Source organism: Panulirus ornatus, chromosome 1, assembly GCF_036320965.1.
Source record: "Panulirus ornatus isolate Po-2019 chromosome 1, ASM3632096v1, whole genome shotgun sequence".
NCBI classification, from domain to species: domain Eukaryota; kingdom Metazoa; phylum Arthropoda; class Malacostraca; order Decapoda; family Palinuridae; genus Panulirus; species Panulirus ornatus.
This window is the reverse complement of record NC_092224.1, coordinates 65,665,375-65,687,690: the sequence shown is the minus strand read 5'-3', so window position 1 is coordinate 65,687,690 and position 22,316 is coordinate 65,665,375. Positions and strand designations below refer to the sequence as shown.

Genomic DNA, 22,316 nt, shown 5'->3' with positions numbered 1-22,316 from the left:
GAGTCTACGGACGTAGTACTTATTACAGATGTATTATGATATTTTTTTTGTGCAATATTTCCACCCCTACTTATGTCACAACTTGTGACTACGTTGCAGTGTGGGAAATTTTGAGTAATAAGTGAGGCATCTTTGTGTTACTGGCCGCTGTAGTGGCGGCGGTGTGGAGGTGTTTACGTTGCTCAGACTTGATGTTGAGGCTCGTGTTGTGGGGGATGTAGGCACAACCAGACGGACGATGAGTTAAAGTCGTGAAACCCTGACTTCGTTCAGTTAATTACATTCGTCCGCGACCTCTTATACTGTAAGAAGTATTTTGTTCACGTCTTTGTTTCGCAAATTTCTTTTAAGTTTCATTCTCTGGATGTTCTGTTTCTACTTCTTTCGAAAAACTCTTCATTCTCTTCATCATCAGAGGGATTTAAGAACTCAAAGTTTTGATCCCGTCAGCCCTCACTCTTCTGTCTTCCTTAGTGGGCAAACTTGAGGCCTGTAGGCTTTCCCTGCAACTGATTTCTCTTAACTGTGGTACCTTCGTTGTTGTCCTTCTCTGGACCTTCTCTACCACCTCTTTATGCTCTGTGAGTCGAAAAGTACATTCTAATTCTGGCTTACTGTTGGACGTGAACATCTTGCAGAATAATATCTAATTAATACATATGGCTGCTATTCTAATATATGCCAGCAGGCAGTTTGTCCACTGTTTTTCTAAACAGACACTCTGGCGGCAGGTTGCGGACAATGTCAACTCCCAAGTCCCCGCCACGTACAGATTCTTATCGCTTATGTCCTGCTGCGTATGTTTATGTGCTTAAACGTCTGTAACTTGGAAGAAATTCCTTTAAATGCAACTTTTTGGAAATATTTTCGAACATAAAGCATTATTACAGCAGAAGCTCCTTGCACTGGTGAGATCCATTCTTAACCTGAACAAGAAGAGGAGCTTCCCTCTTCCCCTCGCCACTGTCGACGTGAAGAGATGTGTATAGGTTCTTCATGATCACCTACGGCTGCTGCCGTAGTGGGTAGTGTAAGGGAATGTATCGCTGGTGACGGTGGTACTGTGTTGATAATGGTAGTGGTCATGGTGCTGTGTCCTGTGTTAATGCTGGTGGTAATGATGGTGATAATGTGTTGATGTGGTGTAGTTGAAAGTATTAATGTTAGATAATGTTGGTCATGATTTAGAGAAAGAGGTTGGCAGATGGTGTTACCAGTGTTGATAACGACGGTGACGTGTTGTTTGTCACATTATGTTTTACGGAGGTGGTAGTAGATACTGTGGTGGTGATGCCGACGGTGGTAGATGATGTGGTGACGGTGGTAGATAATGTGATGGTGACGGTGGTAGATAATGTGATGGTGACTATGGTAGTAACTGAGATGATGATGATGATGGTGACGGTAGCTGATCTAATCATGGAAGTGGTGGTGGTGATGGTCGCTGCTGTGATGGCGGTGATGGGAGAGGCGTAACACTGAATGCAGTGGACGATAAAAATGTCATAGGTCACGTGAGGTTTGTTTCGTTCCAGGTTTTTGCTCACAGAGGTTTATCATCCAAACCCATGTCATATTCACTCCTGCTTTTCCCCTCCTTTCTGGTGTGGTGATAGTGGCGGAGGTGGAGATCGTGGTTGGGTGGAGTGTGGCGATGGTGGTTGGGGGTGAGGTGGGGGCCAGAATGGCTTGCAGCAATGAACCTGTCTCGATGCCTCCTTTCTTTTCCGACATTTATGTCTTAGATATATCTTATATCACTTGCAGGTCGTCACTATATGATTTTATTCTGTACTATAGCACAGTTAACGCTGTACTTCATAAGCGTCAAAGGTATCCCTCAGAACATACATATCCTTCTGTATTTATATGTATCGTTGTCTTGAGATAGTCAGTATTGTGAAAACTGGCAACTCCATTGAAATACTGGAGAGCTCATTGCAACATGGAATGCCAGCTACTGAACCTCCCAGGGTCAACCTTGTTCCTCGAAATAGTTAAATTTCCTCCTACGTGACCCATACCATTGAGCGAGTATATAGATGAGGCACGTTGGCTGTAGATAGGAATGTGGTCATAGCGTGTGAGGGTGGCAATGGAGGTGAAGTTGTCGGCGGCGGGTCAGCTGTTCCCGGCCCAGTTAGTGGTGTCTCTGCTGTGCCAGCTGCAGGAGGTGGAGGTGCAGCGAAGGTCGTGGTGATGGTTATGACCATCGTCGTGCTGGTGAGGTTGGTCATAATGGAGAGGGAGTATCACCTAAAGTGGCGCCAATAATTCGTATAGAGTGTATACTTCGTACCGGAGTGAGTGGGTCTGTTTACACAATAGTTGGAGGACCGTCCGTCCGTCCGTGAAGTGTGTGTGTGTTGTGGTCCTGCTTGTGAGGGCACTGCAAGACACCTCCTTGGAAAAACCCATCCATCCTGTCAAATTAGATCTTTAAAATTTTGCTTAGACCCTGTTACTGGAAATAGTCTGGGTGTTTTTATGTTTTTAAACTTTTAGAAAACTAATTCATTGGATATTGTTTCATGTGAACGAGTGTGTTAGTGACAGCCAAGCGAGCCTCGAGTCAAAATACCATATTAGTGATTCCTTAGAGCAAAGTGTTAAAAGAAACTACAGTGCTAGCGCGCGGTCGGATCTCCTCAGTAGATAAGATCTTGAGACAGTAGGAGCGACATGCAAGTTGATACAACGTAGACGACCTTCACACACACGGGATCCATAAACACTGACGAATATTACTGGAAAGGGAGATAGTGAACCACAGAGGACCCAGCGAGGAGGGGCGGACTGCCCAGCACAGGCTTCCTCCACCTCAGGTTAGTGTAACTGTTAACACTGCTCTCACTCTTATGTTTTGTTTATTGACATTTCACGTCACTTTTTTAAGTAAATTTAAACTTACACGCAGGTATGAATTGTAAGAAAATTACTCAAGTTTGCCAAAAAAATATATGTATATGTATGTGAGGTTACTTGTTTGTTTGGAGAAAAAGGGAGTTTTATACACCAGTGGAAACCCAGCGATCTTTTAACCTTTTGAGCTTTTTTTTTCATATGCTTGGCATTAACTTACTATATTCGTCCACCATTCTTTGACGATAGGAATATTTCTTTACATCCCTCCTAACTTTCTGTCTGGTTGTGTCCTACAGTTGATTGGTTTCTCGACCGTCATATGGAATTAGGAACTTAAAAGTTATAGTCATGTCACCCACTTTCCTTCTCTCTTCTATCGTGGGTTGGTTCACAGCTGCCATCCTCTCCTTTCAGCATAACTTCTTCACCGTAGGTACACTTATTGCTGCCTGTCGTTGGACTTTACAAATGTAATGTCTCCTCAGTTGGTGTGACCAGTTCTTGGTATGTACTCAAATGAAAGTCTCACACTCACAGCATATATATATATATATATATATATATATATATATATATATATATATATATATATATACCATTGTAAACAGGTTAACAGCCATGGTTTACCGGACCCTGCCTGTAAATTGTCTCACTGCGTGCAGCAAGTCACCTTCGGCAAGGTTGTGTCAGTCAATGGACGGAGAGGAATAGTGTCGTTTTGGACCTTCTCGCTTCAAAGAAATTCATCATGTCCCTGCTCCTGTGTGGAGTGCTTGTCGTAGAGGGCGACTAAAAGGGGAGGGAGCGTGTGGCTGGAAATCCTCCCCTCTCATTTTAAATTTTCCAAAAGAAGGAAGAGAGAAGGGGCCAAGTGAGGATATTCCCTCAAAGGCTCAAACCTTTGTTCTTGGCGCTACCTCGCTGATGTGGGAGGTGGCGAATAGCATGAAAAAAATTATATATATATATATATATATATATATATATATATATATATATATATATATATATATATATATATATATATTCCTATGTGTCCACGGGGAAAATGAAACGATGGGTTCCCAAGTGCACTTTCGTGTAACAATCACATCACTAGGGGAGACACAAGAGAAAAATATATCAGTCAGTTGATATACAACGAAGAGACGTAGTTAGGACGCCATATGGTAAACTTGCAATTGTATATCAACTGACTGTTATATTTCTCTCTTGTGTCTCCCCCGATGATGTGATTATTACACGAAGTGCACTTGGGAACTTATCGTGTTTCATTTTTCCCGTGGACTCAGGAATATACTTGATCACGCGCAAAATTGCGATCCTTTCCAATATATATATATATATATATATATATATATATATATATATATATATATATATATATATATATATATATATATAATACCTTATCCGTTAACCTGAAGACAGTTTCCACTTTCACCATTACATAGTTTAGATACGTAATCTTCCAGTGTGGTTTTTCCAGTGACAAGACAAGCTGGGTACGGCGGTCAGTAAGTCTCTCACACGTACAGTAGGTGATGGTGAGAGCAACGCTCCAAGCTCCCGCTGCTTCCACACTGATGAACTTGCTCTTTATCCTACCACAGGTGGGCCGTTTGTTGGTCTTTTTATAAGCTGCCACAGTCCTGGATACTCCAGACTTCTCTCGTACGCTAAGCATTATGGGTGTAATGACGTATCATTCGAGTTGCAGCGCAGATGATTTAGAGAAAGAATAACAGCGGCCCAAAAATAGAGCCTTGAGGAACACCGCAGATTGACCCAATTTTAAGTTCATCTCTGATGATACGATGTTCTTTAGATATATACATGTAAGCAGTACACATGCAATGAATGTACATAAGATGTAATTAAGATCACAAGGAAATGGAAAATACGAAGTATCAATGGCTTTCATATAATTACACACACACACACACACACACACACACACACACACACATATGCGGGAGCACCACTAGGAGAACGAAACACGAAAATCCAGAGCACTTTCGTGTATTAACATCTTCAGAGGACTGGTTCTAGAGAGAGAGAAAGTTGATACTATAGAGGTTATAGATACAGAACTGGAGGGAACAAAGAATTGGTTCTGTATCAATAGCCTCAATTGTTTCTATTTTTTCCCCCTCTGTAACTGGTCCTCTGAAGCTGTTGTAATAAGCAATCAGAATTCTCGTGTTTCCTTTTCCTAGTAGTGTTTCTTCATATATGCAGTCACGCTTTTATTGTGATTTAATGTATATATATATATATATATATATATATATATATATATATATATATATATATATATATATAATTTCTTTCATACTATTCGCTATTTCCCGCGTTAGCGAGGTAGCGTTCAGAACAGAGGACTGGGCCTTTAAGGGAATATCTTCACTGGCCCCCTTCTCTGTTCCTTCTTTTGGAAAATTAAAAAGAAAAAACGAGGGGGAGGATTTCCAGCCTCCCGTTCCCTCCCCTTTTAGTCTCTTTCTACGACACGCAGGGAGTACGTGGGAAGTATTCTTTCTCCCCTATCCCCAGGGATAATATATATATATATATATATATATATATATATATATATATATATATATATATATATATATATATATATATATTGTGCTTACCTCAGTAACCCTCCCAGCTCTCTCTATCAATCACCTTGACCTCATCCAACAGTTCGGGGTGAAGCTGTCGCCTGCACCAGTCTCCACCATCCCCACCCACCGCTTCATCTCCTTGACTATATATTACAGGTCAGCACCGCAGCTGCATCGAACTCACACGGCTGGTTCACGCCAGTATGAGAACAGCTTCGTGCCAAGCATCGTGACTTATCAGTAATCAAATGAATTATGTTTTAAGAAAAGACTGGCTGTTTAATATACACGTTTTTATATTTACCTTTCTTATTTATTTTTCATTCGTTAACTGTTGGCTTCTTGGCTGCTGCTGATTCTTTATTATTATTATTATTATTATTATTATTATTATTATTATTGATAGTAGTAGTAGGTAGTAAGTACTAGTTGTGGTACATATCACTGAGCGTGTGAAAACGAACCTATTCTGTATTGATATCCGTATCAGTAGACGCATTACACACATGATTCTGGGAAGCTTGTGCATTTAGGTGTTTAGCTCTAGTGCTAATAGTAAGATTGTTTAGCTGTGATGCCAGTACCGTTGTTTTAGCTGTGTGTCGGTCACAATATTTAGGCTGAAGTGTCAGTAACAATGTTCAGCGTTTGTGTCATTAATATTGTTTAGCTGTAGTGTCAGTAACATTGTTTACCTGTTGTGCCAGTATCAGTTGAGTCGGTCAGATGTCATTGATATCCATAAACTCTTTTCTTTATATATATATATATATATATATATATATATATATATATATATATATATATATATATATATGAAACAAGATAAGTTCCGAAGTGCACTTTCGTGTAATGATCACATCATCAGGGGAGACACAAGAGAGAAATATAACTGACTGCTATATTTCTCTCTTGTGTCTCCCCTAATGATGTGATTATTACACGAGAGGGCACTTGGGAACTTATCGTGCTTCATTTTCCCCGTGGACTCATAGGAATATCTTGATCGCGTGCAAAATTGAGATCCTTTCCAATATATATATATATATATATATATATGGCTAAAGACATCGTTTGTTGTGTGTTATAGATGCAAGAAAGCGAGTATGAAATACGTGGGCTCGAAGAGGGAAATGCTTCCAGGAATACAACAAATAGGTTATTGAATCAGTGTTCTCAGGAACGATGAAGGCCATCATGAAAAAAAGAAAACGTGTAAGGGAAAAGAAAACGGAACTAGATATTTTTCTGTTGCTGTTTATTCTCTCGTTTTTGTAAACTTATGAATCCATGGCTTTTATAGCCAGTCTCTTGTTTGCCCAGCATCTAGTTTGGAGGTCAGGTCTAAAGCCACCTTAACCACCCTCATCTTCACTAAACTGCATCTTAACTACACCTCATCATCACCAAACTACCTCTTCACTACACTTCGTCTTCACAAAACTACATCCTCTTTATAACCTCATCTTCAGTATACACTCGACTCTTCTTGTATTTGATTTGAACCTTTTGGGTCAAGTAAAAGGCCATCTCTACTACACCTTCAACCTCACTACACCCTTAACATCTTGACTAAATGGATTAGAACAAAGGCCATCTTCACTACACCTTTATCTTCATTACACTCTCCTTACAGCTGGCCATTAACCTGAACTACAAGTTCATGTGAGAGGCCACCATCACTACACCTCTATCTCCACTAAACACTCATCTTCATTACGTTCTTCACTCTAGCCTCATTCTCGAGACAACTTTTTCTCCTTCGTCTATCACAAGTACTGTGAAGCTAATTCCTTTTGACAGCAGACACATTGAATTCAAAATTCAACCATTATGCACAAGATCTTTATCAGTAATATGCCCAGACTTGAATGTCAGTGTAATGTCCTTTCTTTTTCTAATCGAGAAATCCCTGTCCTTCATGTGATGCCTGTATGATTTGATGTAATCTTGTCCTGCGTGTGATGTCTGTTTGACGTGGTGTAATGCATGCTTATCCATTATATGATATCTGTATGATGTGATGTAATCCTTGTCGTTCGTGTGGTGTCCTCATGTTGTGATGTAATCCTTGGCCTTCGTGTGGTGTCCTCATGTTGTGATGTAATCCTTGGCCTTCGTGTGGTGTCCTCATGTTGTGATGTAATCCTTGGCCTTCGTGTGGTGTCCTCATATTGTGATGTAATCCTTGTCCTTCATGTGGTGCAACATGTTGTGGTGTAATCCTTGCCCCTTATGTGGTGCCTCATGTTGTTGTGTAATCCTTGCCCTTCATGTGGTGCCTCATGTTGTGGTGTAATCCTTGCCCTTCATGTGGAGCCTCATGTTGTGATGTAATCCCCTAATATTTCATGGTGTTTCTTGGTTCTGTGGTCAGGGGTTCACGTAGCCTCGTTCGGTATGGTCATGCATTTTGGGACCTTGAGTTTTGCACGTTTGGTCTCGTCATGTGCGTCATATGTGGTCTGGCATAGTCTTATGTGAGCCTGTTTGGACTTTCGTGTCATTACCCTTGCATCTCGAGGCCCTCGTCTCGTATGGCCTCGTGTGGTGGTCTTGCGTTTCCTCGTTTGGTCTTACTTCCGCCAAGGGAAACTATTTCCAGCCGGATACAATCCCTTGCATCACGTTATGATGTCTTACACTTTTACTGATCCTTTTGCGACCAGTATACTCCCAACTGTCCTCTTTTGAGTCTTTGGTGTGAGTCTTGGTCGCTCCCAACTGTCCTCTTTTGAGTCTTTGGTGTGAGTCTTGGTCGCTCCCAACTGTCCTCTTTTGAGTCTTTGGTGTGAGTCTTGGTCGCTCCCAACTGTCCTTTGAGTCTTTGGTGTGAGTCTTGGTCGCTCACGGTCTCGTCTTCATTTGATCTCGGCTCCCCCCTTTGCTCATTATGTCTCTCGTTGTCCGCCACCTCCTGACTCCTTTTGCGGGGGGTGGATGGGCGGGTGGGTGTCGTTCGGTGTGTTGTGGTTGTGGCTGAAATGTTACGACCTGGGCTGCACTGCTGTCACGGCTGCTTTGCTCATTTGTGACGCCGTCCGATTTCGTGTGACCTCGATTAGTGTCTCGGGTTTGTTTTCTTATCACGCGTTGGATCTCTCGGGGTTTTTTAGTGGCTCTTCTGTATCCCTGTTTTGCTCCTCCGAGTCATTGATTCTGTATCCTCGCTTGGATTCCTATGGCCTCGCGTTTTTTTTCTTCTGTGTCCTCGTTAGGTGATCTGTAGCCTCATTTGGTTCTCTGTATCCTCGCTTGGACTCCTAGAACTTCCGTTTCGTCTCTATTGGCCTCGCTTGAGCTTCTTGGGTTGTTCTCTTGCAATCCCACTTGGTTTCTTGCGGCCTCGTTACCTCGTCTGTGGTCTCGCACACGTTTCGCTTACCCCCGCCAGCCTGTCACTGGCTGAAGAATGTCTTCCTTGTCCTCGTCTGACCTCTCTCTCTCTCTCTCTCTCTCTCTCTCTCTCTCTCTCTCTCTCTCTCTCTCTCTCTCTCTCTCTCTCTCCCCTACACCACTAACACTCCCTCACATTACCGTCACTCCCTCACACCACCGATACTCCATCATACCTCCGTCACGCCCTCACACCACCGTTACTCCCTCACACCACCGACACTGTCCTGAAAGCACCGGTACTCCGTCACTCCACCCGCACTCCTTCATACCACCAACAGTCCCTCACATCTTCAGCACTCCCTCACATTACCGACACCATCAGCACCACCATACTATCCACAACTCATCACTGGTCATCATGGGCACTTGGTCTGCAACATCACAACAGAACATCATTTGTACAATTGTTACAACCTCGCAGTAACGCTCCAACGTCCTTGCAACAGCCCACTACAACTCCCAGTTATCTAAGGTACCCAACAGCATCTGCCTAGCAACACACAACGTCCATACAACACCCAAGCCTCACCGCATAACATCACCACGCCTTGTTCCACACATGTGGACAGTACCCATAAACTCCAAACATCACTCTAGAAACACCGTGTTGAATGACAGTGATTTCACATTATTCTTCAACACTGGGTAAACTACACAATAAACGCCACACAACACCTCTGCAACACACTCGCACCCCTGAACACTTGACGGCGCCCTAGTAACATTTCCAAAACCTCTATGACACGAAACCACAGAGTTTTCCCGCAACATCCCGTCACAGTAACACGCAACACTTGCTGCACTACGCAACACACAGAACCATACAGCAACCAGAACACCACACAAGATCCTCCTCTCATCTACATAAAATCTAAGCTTGCCTTCATTACAGACACACAACTCTGACAGAACCCCAGCGTTACCACACAAGATCCCACAATGTTTTCACATTTGCAAGTACCCTACAACACCCTTACAACACTACGCAATAGGAGTCACCCACTCCAGCACACTAACAACACAGAACGCAACACCTCGCTATCACCACGGTTACTCTCTCTCTCTCTCTCTCTCTCTCTCTCTCTCTCTCTCTCTCTCTCTCTCTCTCTCTCTCTCTCCCTTCCCCACAGCAGCTAGACCACAACATGTAACTATACAGTACTCCTACAACACCGCAGAGTAACTCAACACCCAAATCACCACACAGCACTGTACGTAAAACTTCCACCAGCACCATACAACACTGCATGGACCTCAGTTCATCACCCTACGACACCCGGGAACATAAAAAGCACCTTGACATCCTCACAACCTTACGCAACATAGCCCCGTAACGTAACAACACAACAATATCCACCGACATCCCGCAACACCACCACACCCACGTCACTGGGGAACACCGTTACCATTCAACATTTCTGTCACCTTTACCGCGCCGTCCAACACTACTCAGCATTCAGATAGTATCACCCAGCACACAGCACGGCTATGACACCATTAGTCCCTTAAGCTCGACGTTACGACCCTTCAGCACCACAGTGCGATCCTTGAGCTCGCCGGTACGATGATTCATTGCGACGGTGAATCAATTTACGATCGTAACAACGGTACGATCTTTGAGTACAACGGTACGATCCTTGAGTACGACGGTAATGACCCTTAAGCGCGACGGTACAATCCTTGAGTATCACGGTACGATTTTTGAGCACGACGGTACGATCGTAGAATATGACGGTGCGATATCTGTGTGTGACGGTACGATTCTTTGAGCACGACGGTAACGACCCTTGAGCACGACTTTATCGTCTTTAGGTAAGACGATACGATTCTAAAATACGACTTTACCATTCTTAGGTACGACGGAGCAACCACTGAGTAAGACTTTGCGACGCTTAAACACGACGGTACAGTCCCTGAGTACGACGTTGCGACGCGTGAGCCCAACGGTACGACCCTTGGGTACGATGACTAGGCCTTTGTCATAGGCCGGGCCATCATACCCAAAAGGTCGTAAGTCGTACTTGTCGTCCTCAAGGGTCGTACCGTCGTGTTCAGAGGCCTAAGCGTCTTGCTTGTGCTTAAGTAACTTGAAGCGCGCCTTCGTAACACTACAACACAACCACAGAACAACACACATTTCTACACAACACCCTAACACATGCCCACAGCTGGATCACAACACCACACAAGATCCAGTTATTACCCCTCGCGCCACATCATCACCACACAACACCGACCACAACCCACGGTGCTATGCAACACTATAGAACCTCCCCCCCCCCCCACTCCCTCCCTTCATCCCCCGGAACACCTCCGGGGCAAAACAAAAGCCACCCAACATACATGATACCACAGGGGTCCACGGAGTAACACTGTCAACACCTCGACAACACTACACATCACACTCACAACCCCACACAGCATCATACATCTCAAAACCCCAAAGCGTCAGTCGTACGTTATCTCCACCACACAACACTCCAGAACGTTATCCACACCACACAACACTCCAGAACGTTATCCACACCACACAACACTCCAGAACGTTATCCCCACCACACCACACCTCAGAACGTAAGCTGCACCACACCACACCTCAGAACGTAAGCTGCACCACACCACACCTCAGAACGTAAGCTGCACCACACCACACCTCAGAACGTAAGCTGCACCACACCACACCTCAGAACGTAAGCTGCACCACACCACACCTCAGAACGTAAGCTGCACCACACCACACCTCAGAACGTAAGCTGCACCACACAACACCTCAGAACGTAAGCTGCACCACACCACACCTCAGAACGTAAGCTGCACCACACAGCACCTCAGAACGTTAGCTGCACCACACAACACCTCAGAACGTAAGCTGCACCACACCACACCTCAGAACGTAAGCTGCACCACACCACACCTCAGAACGTAAGCTGCACCACACCACACCTCAGAACGTTAGCTGCACCACACAACACCTCAGAACGTAAGCTGCACCACACCACACCTCAGAACGTAAGCTGCACCACACAACACCTCAGAACGTAAGCTGCACCACACAGCACCTCAGAACGTAAGCTGCACCACACAACACCTCAGAACGTTAGCTGCACCACACAACACCTCAGAACGTTAGCTGCACCACACAACACCTCAGAACGTAAGCTGCACCACACAGCACCTCAGAACGTAAGCTGCACCACACAACACCTCAGAACGTTAGCTGCACCACACAACACCTCAGAACGTAAGCTGCACCACACAACACTCCAGAACGTAAGCTGCACCACACAACTCCAGAACGTAAGCTGCACCACACAACACCTCAGAACGTTAGCTGCACCACACAACTCCCCAGAACGTAAGCTGCACCACACAACGTCACAGAACTTATGGTACACCACACAACGCTCCGGAACATCTCAGAACGTCGCCCACACCTCACAACATCCCAGAACGTCAACTGCACATACAACACCCCAGTACGCAGGCCATACCACACAACACCTCGGAACGCAGGCTCCACCCCACAACACCTCGGAACGTCAGCAGCCACACCACAGAACGTCAGCCGTACCACACAACACCTCGGAACGTCAGCAGCCACACCACAGAACGTCAGCCGTACCACACAACACCTCGGAACGTCAGCAGCCACACCACAGAACGTCAGCCGTACCACACAACACCTCGGAACGTCAGCAGCCACACCACAGAACGTCAGCCGTACCACACAACACCTCGGAACGTCAGCAGCCACACCACAGAACGTCAGCCGTACCACACAACACCCCGGAACGTCAGCAGCCACACCACAGAACGTCAGCCGTACCACACAACACCCCGGAACGTCAGCAGCCACACCACAGAACGTCAGCCGTACCACACAACACCCCGGAACGTCAGCAGCCACACCACAGAACGTCAGCCGTACCACACAACACCCCGGAACGTCAGCAGCCACACCACAGAACGTCAGCCGTACCACACAACACCTCGGAACGTCAGCAGCCACACCACAGAACGTCAGCCGTACCACACAACACCTCGGAACGTCAGCAGCCACACCACAGAACGTCAGCCGTACCACACAACACCTCGGAACGTCAGCAGCCACACCACAGAACGTCAGCCGTACCACACAACACCCCGGAACGTCAGCAGCCACACCACAGAACGTCAGCCGTACCACACAACACCTCGGAACGTCAGCAGCCACACCACAGAACGTCAGCCGTACCACACAACACCTCGGAACGTCAGCAGCCACACCACAGAACGTCAGCCGTACCACACAACACCTCGGAACGTCAGCAGCCACACCACAGAACGTCAGCCGTACCACACAACATCCCGGAACGTCAGACGCACCACACATAAGAATGGCGGCCCTACCACACAGCACCCCAGAACTTTCGGCCGCACTACACACCCCAGCTCTTTAGCTAGACCACACAACACCCCAGAACATCTGCTGCACCACACAATATCCCAGAACGAAAATTGAACCACACAACATCCCACAATGTCAGCCGCACCACACAACACCCAAGAACGTCATCTGCACCACACAACATCTCCGACTGTCAGCTTCACCACACAACACCCCTACATCTTGGACACATCACCCCCACACAACAGAATACGACTCGACATCACACGCCAGCCTACAACATCCTACACCACCACTATACACGACACATAACACTACCGAATACAACACATTGCACCTCAAAACATCGACATAACATCATGGAGTAACGCACAACATCGCGACACCACACAACACTGACCCCCTCACGCTGCACCTCACCATGCAGCGGCAGCACCACAGCGCTACACAGCACTTCCCCTCGCCGTGCAACACTTTGCGGCACAACACAACACCACCCTCCCTCCAACAGCAACACTACAGTGGCCACCGCTCGCCCGTGTTTCCTGTTGAGTCAGGATGTATAAACACAGAAGAGCATACCAGCTGGAGGTTGTCCGGAACCAGTTATTTCAGTGTGGTATGTTTAGAATGACACGCCGGCTCCCCCGAGGCACTTATTAACGGCAGGCGGGGTGTTAAGATGGGGGTCTGGGGCGGCGAGAGAGAGAGGGAGGGAGAAGGAGGACCACGCTCCTGCTTCAGTAGTGATGGTGTTAACAGGATCAAGATATGGTGCTGGCGTCACCGCCATCAAGGTGGTGTTACCTGAGAGGGGGGCGGGGTAACAACCCTTGTTCTTGGCAAGGGTTGTTACCGAGTGGAAGTGGCTTCCGGAGATGGTGAACCCTTTCTCCACACACACACGATCCTCCTTCACACACACGATCTTCCTCCTCCACACATACGATCCTCCTCCTTCACACACACGATCTTCCTCCTCCACACACACGATCCTCCTCCTCCACACACACGATCCTCCTCCACACACACACACACACACACACGATCCTCCTCCACACACACACACACACACACGATCCTCCTCCACACACACACACACACACACACGATCCTCCTCCACACACACACACACACACACGATCCTCCTCCACACACACGATCTTCCTCCTCCACACACACGATCCTCCTCCACACACACGATCTTCCTCCTCCACACACACGATCTTCCTCCTCCACACACACGATCCTCCTCCTCCACACACACACACACACACACACACACGATCTATAGGTGATTTTCCATCACTCTTATCTGGATTACTTATTGGTGGGAGAGAGAGAGAGAGAGAGAGAGAGAGAGAGAGAGAGAGAGAGAGAGAGATGTGAGTTGGTGAGGATTACGTGGCGTTCTTACCACTCACAGTTCGGGGGAGTACGTTACGGGGTCACTCACAGGGCTGGAATGTTGTTCTCGTGGTTTGTAGTGTTGTGCTCCTGGGTTGTAGAGTTGTACATTTTGAGTATCGGTCACTTGGGGATGAGTGTGTGTGTGTGTGTGTCATTCATAGTAATCTTTTTTTGCCTACATCTTCCATACTCTCTCTCTCTCTCTCTCTCTCTCTCTCTCTCTCTCTCTCTCTCTCTCTCTCTCTCTCTCTCTCTATCTATCTATCTATCTATCTATCTATCTATATATCTATCTATCTATCTATCTATCTGTCTATCTATCTATTTTTATCTCTCGTCACCGTGTCTCTAAGGGTACAGTTGAAGGGGGAGGCAGTAAACGTTCTTTCTCTTATCTTTCTAAACGTAACCTTGGTCATGCACGCATGTTGTTGAGAAATAAAAATACCCCCCTTACCTTATGATTGTTATTATACTTTTACGTTGGAGGCTTCAGTCACGGACCGAAGTCCACATCAAGGTCGGGCCTGAACTGGAGCAGAGAGAAGTTAATGAAGAAGAGATAAGTATCTACGATATTTGAAGGTAGTAAGTTGACGTGTTCGGAGGACTACACTTCTGTCCTGTTCGTAATATGCGTCAACATGGTTCACATCCGAGTGAGACGTTGGCTGGAAAGATCGCTCGCTGGTAAGATGATGCTCTGGAGAGTGACGGGGCCAGGTTGTAGCTGCTGCTGGTCGTTCCCCCTTGCTGCTGCCTCAGGTGGGGAAGCCTCAGCCTTGACTGACGGAGCCAGGACGCCTCTACCATACTGTTGACATGGTAGCTCCTGGCTGGAGGAGACGACGAGGAGTGGCTGTGCTCGACCCTCTGTTGTTGTCTTGTGGACCCACATGTTATGAAGGACGCGTCACCCACCACATGTGAGTCCTCAGAGAACCTCGGCTTCATTTTCTGCCGTCTGGACTGTGCAACGTTCTCCTTACCCCAGCCATCTAGACCCCCCCTGCTGCTTTACATGCTGGTCTCTGCACGTAACATTTCACTGTCGTGGATGAGTCAGACGTCACTGCCAGGATAGCCACCTGAGCACTGTTATGACACCCAGCTGGTCAGTTCAGGTGTCACACGGTGCTGCCGTGTGCTCATCATCAGACTCAGGTGTCACACGGTGCTGCCGTGTGCTCATCATCAGGCTCAGGTGTCACACGGTGCTGCCGTGTGCTCATCATCAGACTCAGGTGTCACACGGTGCTGCCGTGTGCTCATCATCAGGCTCAGGTGTCACACGGTGCTGCCGTGTGCAGGAGGCGCTGCTGGCGGGGCAGGTCAGTGTGGAGGTACAGCTTCACGAATCTGGTCTGGATCATCAAGATGAACGTTCCATAACAGAGGACCCACAACACTACCCCAGGGCACGCCAGCACCCATACTGGGGTTGTGGGCTGCCCCATGACCCACAACCCTGAGGCACGCCAGCACCCATACTGGGGTTGTGGGCTGCCCCATGACCCACAACCCTGAGGCACGCCAGCACCCATACTGGGGTTATGGGCTGACCCATGACCCACAACCCTGAGGCACGCCAGCATCCACACTGGGGTTATCCCATGACCCACAACCCTGAGAGAACATCCAGGTTAGTAAGTCTTCAAGGAGGTGCTAGATATCATACCTCAAGTGCCAAGCGTCTGTAGTTTGGTGTAGGGACTAACGTCACACGCACTCAGAGGCCCTACGGATGTCTCATGCTGGCGTGATGATGCAGGTGGCACTAAAGGCAGTCAGTGCCGGGTGCCAGGTACAGTAGAGAGTGTGGGAAGGTAACCAGGAAGGTGAGCGGCCCCTCCTCAAACCATGTTACCGTCCGCTCAAATGTTGATGTTCGATGGCGTCTCGTGGATCATAATGCTGTGACGTTACACACTACAGGATCTGAGCAGTAATGTCAAGGTTATTGGCCTCTTTAAGTTCCCAATGTTTACTCGTCTGTTTTTCTTCTTCTTGTGGATCGATAAGAAATGCACCTTTGTCCATAAAGGCTTGACCACTTACCCGTGCGAGGCAGGTACGGTCGAGGAAGGGGCCGTGCCAGGGAAGGTAGCGCGCCCTCCTGACAACGTGGTGTCTGTGGGTCTGTCACTCGTACCGTCGATGCCTAATGCGGAGGCAGAAGAGGGTAAGCGCTGCCGTGGTTGCTAGTCGCCATTATGCCTATTTAGAGAGAGAGAGAGAGAGAGAGAGAGAGAGTTTTGATACGCCCCGAAAGTTCAGAGGTCGATATAGTAACTGTCGCATCCACGTGACCTTTTACGCACTTGGCTCCTGGTGTCAGACGTAAAGCATATTACCGATTATCTCATGGCGATGTTAGACATTACAGGCCCTCTGGTGGCGTTAGTGGACATTACTGGCCCTCTGGTGGCGTTAGTGGACATTACAGGCCCTCTAGTGGCGTTAGTGGACATTACTGGCCCTCTGGTGGCGTTAGTGGACATTACTGGCCCTCTGGTGGCGTTAGTGGACATTACAGGCCCTCTAGTGGCGTTAGTGGACATTACTGGCCCTCTGGTGGCGTTAGTGGACATTACTGGCCCTCTGGTGGCGTTAGTGGACATTACTGGCCCTCTGGTGGCGTTAGTGGACATTACTGGCCCTCTGGTGGCGTTAGTGGACATTACAGGCCCTTTAGTGGCGTTAGTGGACATTACTGGCCCTCTGGTGGCGTTAGTGGACATTACTGGCCCTCTGGTGGCGTTAGTGGACATTACTGGCCCTCTGGTGGCGTTAGTGGACATTACTGGCCCTCTGGTGGCGTTAGTGGACATTACTGGCCCTCTGGTGGCGTTAGTGGACATTACAGGCCCTCTGGTGGCGTTAGTGGACATTACTGGCCCTCTAGTGGCGTTAGTGGACATTACTGGCCCCCTGGTGACGTTAGTGGACATTACTGGCCCTCTGGTGGCGTTAGTGGACATTACTGGCCCTCTGGTGGCGTTAGTGGACATTACTGGCCCTCTGGTGACGTTAGTGGACATTACTGGCCCTCTGGTGGCGTTAGTGGACATTACTGGCCCTCTGGTGGTGGTCGTGAACACTACCGTCCCTGTGGTGATGTTTGTGAGTGGTAATGCCCCCCCTCCCCCTGGTGGTAGTTAACAATACTAGTCGTAATGTTCAACCATGGCTGCCTCTCCTTCATCACTCTTGTAAATTAGGAGAAAGGAGGGAGCCGGGTGGGTTACGGAATGGAGGAGGAATTAAATGTTGGGGGATCGAGGTGGGGGGAAGCAGAGGAAGGAAGATGGGCAGGAGCAGGACGGTACCTCACTGGAGGGAGAAAGTGGAGGGGCAAGTAGGAGGGGGCAGGATGAGGAGGATGAGGAAGGAGAAGGAGGAGGAGGAGGAGACCAGCAGTAGGACGACGGGTCAGAGGAGTGGGAGGGAAGACGAGAAGGCAGAGTTGTAAATCGTAAGAGGAGGATGGACGGGAGAGCAAGAATAGGAGCAAGGGTCAGCAGGGAGAGTAAGAGGCGAGGAAGAGCTAGCAGGAGGACGGAAGACCCCAGGAGAAGGTGGAGGGGGCCAGCAGGAGAATGTGGAGGGGGCCAGCAGAAGAATGTGGATGGGCCAGCAAGAGGACGGAAGGCAGCAGGAGAATGTGGAGGGGCCAGCAGGAGGACGGAAGGCAGCAGCAGAAGGTGGAGGGGGCCAGCAGGAGGGTAGTAGGTGGTGGTGGTAGGCAGCAGCAGCAGCAGCACCTGAGGCTCGAGCTATTAGTGGCGTCCATGAAAGTCTGTCGATCATAATGTCGCGACCCGCCTAGTGGGTCCCACCTGCTCAGGGTTTTACTGCTGCTGCTGTTCCTGATGTGACTGTGGTTGTTACGTCTTTCGCTGCTACGCTGACATCCACTGTTACTGACGTTGTTAGTACTACTGCTGCTGACGTTAATTTCTCGACTTCGCTAATGGTTTTTCATTCGTTCCTGCTCTTGTGCCTCGATATTACTGCTGACAGTAGTTCCAGACCTACCTGTACTGCTGACAGTAGTTCCAGACTTACCTGTACTGCTGACAGTAGTTCCAGACCTACCTGTACTGCTGACAGTAGTTCCAGACCTACCTGTAGTGCTGACAGTAGTTCCAGACCTACCTGTACTGCTGACAGTAGTTCCAGACCTACCTGTAGTGCTGACAGTAGTTCCAGACCTACCTATACTGCTGACAGTAGTTCCAGACCTACCTATACTGCTGACAGTAGTTCCAGACCTACCTATACTGCTGACAGTAGTTCCAGACCTACCTGTAGTGCTGACAGTAGTTCCAGACCTACCTGTAGTGCTGACAGTAGTTCCAGACCTACCTATACTGCTGACAGTAGTTCCAGACCTACCTATACTGCTGACAGTAGTTCCAGACCTACCTGTACTGCTGACAGTAGTTCCAGACCTACCTGTACTGCTGACAGTAGTTCCAAACCTACCTGTACTGCTGACAGTAGTTCCAGACCTACCTGTACTGCTGACAGTAGTTCCGGACCTACCTGTAGTGCTGACAGTAGTTCCGGACCTACCTGTAGTGCTGACAGTAGTTCCCAACCTACCTGTAGTGCTGACAGTAGCTCCAGTCCCGCCCGTACTGCTGTCGGAGCTGCTGACTCTGAGCTCTCCTCCCCTCACTCCCTTTACCACCCACCACATCTAACCTGCTGTTCCTGGTGTACGTGTTAAACCTCTACAGGAGGTACCGTCCGAGCCTACGACAGGTTTTGCACCGTAGATCACAAGCCGGCAACACGCCACGCCCTTACTCCTACACCAGAGACCGTGAGACACACACACACACACACACACACACACACACACACACACACAGACGTGCCTGCAGTGGTGGGCCTGCCTGGCGGTACGATAGGTACAGGTAAGACTATATTGGTCAGGTGAATGGTGATGGCGGTGAGTCGAGCGTCGCTCCCAGGCTCGCTGTGGGCGGCGGTGGTGGTGGTGTCAGGCGTCGACTGTCACTCCCGCGAGAGAGAGAGAGAGAGAGAGAGAGAGAGAGAGAGAGAGAGAGAATCCTTGCATGGAAAGCCGGAATCTGTAAATGTAACAATCGGACGAACGAACACACACCCACCCACCCACCCACCCACACACACACACACACACACACACACACACACACTGTGGTAGAAGTCCACACGCCACAACCGCTGTGGCTGCCGAGGCCCAAGATCGTGGCCCATCTGGTCGTTGTGCCACACCACCCAATAAGGTGGACCTCGGGTGGATTGAGCGAGTGTGAGACTGCTTCCTGCTTAGCTTTCTGTGTCCCCCCCCCAACCCAGCCAGCCACACACACACACACACACACACACACACACACACACACACACACACACACACCACCTCCGACCCACGATCCATCATCTCCCAGGGCCGGGCCCTCCACATCTTGAGGAAACATAAGAGGAAACATCAGTTTCATTATCTCGTCGACCTGTACTGGACTGAGTTGCCTACTTTGCAGGTCCTTGACAGGGATGTGGGTCATCCTTCTCGTCTGTCTGTCTGTCTCTCTCTCTCTCTCTCTCTCTCTCTCTCTCTCTCTCTCTCTCTCTCTCTCTCTCTCTCTCTCTCTCTCTCTCTCTCTGTCCTTCTGTCCGCCTGTCGGTCCTGTCTTTCTGTCTTTCTGTCAGTCTGTCTGTCAGCGTTGCAGTTGGATAACAGATGGTGTCAGCCTCTTCAGTAATACTGTGCAGGTTAAGGGTTGTAAAATGTCCATTAGCTCACCATGGGTCACTCATGTTAACCCCTGCCTGACTGACCTCCCTGACCTTCACTTTTGACCTAATCTGAAGAAAAGGAGCATGGTGCTTCATGACGGTGTTGTACCACAGTGCTTCTTGATGGTGTTGTACCACAGTGCTTCTTGATGGTGTTGTACCACAGTGCTTCATGATGGTGTTGTACCACAGTGCTTCTTGATGGTGTTGTACCACAGTGCTTCTTGATGGTGTTGTACCACAGTGCTTCTTGATGGTGTTGTACCACAGTGCTTCATGATGGTGTTGTACCACAGTGCTTCATGACGGTGTTGTACCATAGTGCTTCATGACGGTGTTGTACCAGTGTGCTTCATGACGGTGTTGTACCATAGTGCTTCATGACGGTGTTGTACCAGTGTGCTTCATGATGGTGTTGTACCAGTGTGCTTCATGGCGGTGTTGTACCATAGTGCTTCATGACGGTGTTGTACCAGTGTGCTTCTTGATGGTGTTGTACCACAGTGCTTCATGACGGTGTTGTACCACAGTGCTTCATGACGGTGTTGTACCATAGTGCTTCATGACGGTGTTGTACCGGTGTGCTTCATGACGGTGTTGTACCATAGTGCTTCATGATGGTGTTGTACAACAGTGCTTCATGATGGTGTTATACCATAGTGCTTCATGACGGTGTTGTGCCATAGTGCTTCATGACGGTGTTGTGCCATAGTGCTTCATGATGGTGTTGTGCCATAGTGCTTCATGATGGTGTTGTGCCATAGTGCTTCATGATGGTGTTGTACCATAGTGCTTCATGATGGTGTTGTGCCATAGTGCTTCATGATGGTGTTATACCATAGTGCTTCATGACGGTGTTGTGCCATAGTGCTTCATGATGGTGTTGTACCATAGTGCTTCATGACGGTGTTGTGCCATAGTGCTTCATGATGGTGTTATACCATAGTGCTTCATGACGGTGTTGTGCCATAGTGCTTCATGATGGTGTTGTACCATAGTGCTTCATGATGGTGTTGTGCCATAGTGCTTCATGATGGTGTTGTACCATAGTGCTTCATGATGGTGTTGTGCCATAGTGCTTCATGATGGTGTTATACCATAGTGCTTCATGACGGTGTTGTGCCATAGTGCTTCATGATGGTGTTGTACCATAGTGCTTCATGACGGTGTTGTACCATAGTGCTTCATGGCGGTCTTGTACCATAGTGCTTCATGATGGTGCTGTACCATAGTGCTTCATGACGGTGTTGTACCATAGTGCTTCATGACGGTGTTATACCACAGTGCTTCATGATGGTGTACCATAGTGCTTCATGACGGTGTTGTGTCATAGTGCTTCATGATGGTGTTGTACCACAGTGCTTCATGACGGTGTTGTACCATAGTGCTTCATGACGGTGTTGTAACACAGTGTTTCATGATGTACCACAGTGCTTCATGACGGTGTTGTACCACAGTGCTTCATGACGGTGTTGTACCACAGTGCTTCATGACGGTGTTGTACCATAATGCTTCATGATGGTGCTGTACCATAGTGCTTCATGACGGTGTTGTACCACAGTGCTTCATGATGGTGTTGTACCACAGTGCTTCATGACGGTGTTGTACCATAGTGCTTCATGACGGTGTTGTACCACAGTGCTTCATGACGGTGCTGTACCACAGCTTCATGGCGGTGTTGTACCATAATGCTTCATGATGGTGTGCCACAGTGCTTCATGATGGTGTTGTACCACAGTGCTTCTTGATGGTATTGTACCACAGTGCTTCATGATGGTGTTGTACCACAGTGCTTCTTGATGGTGTTGTACCACAGTGCTTCATGACGGTGTTGTACCATAGTGCTTCAT

The 22,316-nt window shown here is 48.0% G+C and overlaps 1 protein-coding gene across 2 annotated transcripts in view; it reads left to right on the top strand.

Annotated features, from left to right (window-relative positions):
- The window catches only part of LOC139749299 (uncharacterized), a 786,860-nt gene that overhangs the window by 272,910 nt on the left and 491,634 nt on the right, over window positions 1–22,316 (top strand). The window contains exon 1 of one of the 2 annotated variants that reach the window (XM_071663026.1): window positions 2,144–2,825. The exons of the other annotated variant lie outside the window; for it this stretch is intronic. The gene's annotated coding sequence lies outside the window, so the exon portion shown is untranslated. Of the gene's footprint in view, window positions 1–2,143; window positions 2,826–22,316 lie in introns of those variants that run through there. 2 annotated transcript variants of the gene reach the window in all.